The following is a 955-nucleotide window of genomic DNA, read 5'->3' on the forward strand; positions in this document are numbered from 1 at the left end:
GCGCATGAATCTGTGCAGCGGGATCGACCTCGGACCACCAGGGGCCGAGAAAACCACCGTCGCATGGAGTCGGACGCTCAGGGTCAGGGAAAAATCCAATATATATCTGGTGATATCTCGGGTGCTATTAGAGATAGCGCAATAAACCAAAGTGCATTGTCTGCAGGAGGCCCTGGCGCATGAATCTGTATAGCGGGAATGACCTCGGACCACCAGGGGCCGAGAAAACCACCGTCTCATGGGGTCGGACACTCAGGGTCAGGGAAAAATCCAATATATATCTGGTGATATCTCGGGTGCTATTAGAGATAGCGCAATAAACCAAAGTGCATTGTCTGCAGGAGGCCCTGGCGCATGAATCTGTGCAGCAGGAACGACCTCGGACCACCAGGGGCCGAGAAAACCACCGTCTCGTGTAGTCAGACACTCAGGGTCAGGGAAAAATCCAATATATATCTGGTGATATCTCGGGTGCTATTAGAGATAGCGCAATAAATCTAAGTGCATTGTCTGCAGGAGGCCCTAGCGCATGAATCTGTGCAGCGGGAACGACCTCGGACCACCAGGGGCCGAGAAAATCACCGTCTCGTAGGGCCGGACTGTCAGGGTCAGGGAAAAATCCAATATATATCTGGTGATATCTCGGGTGCTATTAGAGATAGCGCAATAAATCAAAGTGCATTGTCTGCAGGAGGCCCTGGCGCATGAATCTGTGCAGCGGGATCGCCCTCGGACCGCCAGGAGCCGAGAAAACTACCGTCTCATGGGGCCGGACACTCTGGGTCAGGGAAAAATCCAATACATATCTGGTGATATCTCGGGTGCTATTAGAGAGAGCGCAATAAACCAAAGTGCATTTTCTGCAGGAGGCACTGGCGCATGAATCTGTGCAGCGGGAACGACCTCGGAACAACAGGGGCCGAGAAAACCACCGTCTCATGGGGTCGGACACTCA

The sequence above is a fragment of the Nomia melanderi genome, unplaced genomic scaffold (genome assembly GCF_051020985.1).
Source record: "Nomia melanderi isolate GNS246 unplaced genomic scaffold, iyNomMela1 scaffold0014, whole genome shotgun sequence".
Lineage (NCBI taxonomy): Eukaryota > Metazoa > Arthropoda > Insecta > Hymenoptera > Halictidae > Nomia > Nomia melanderi.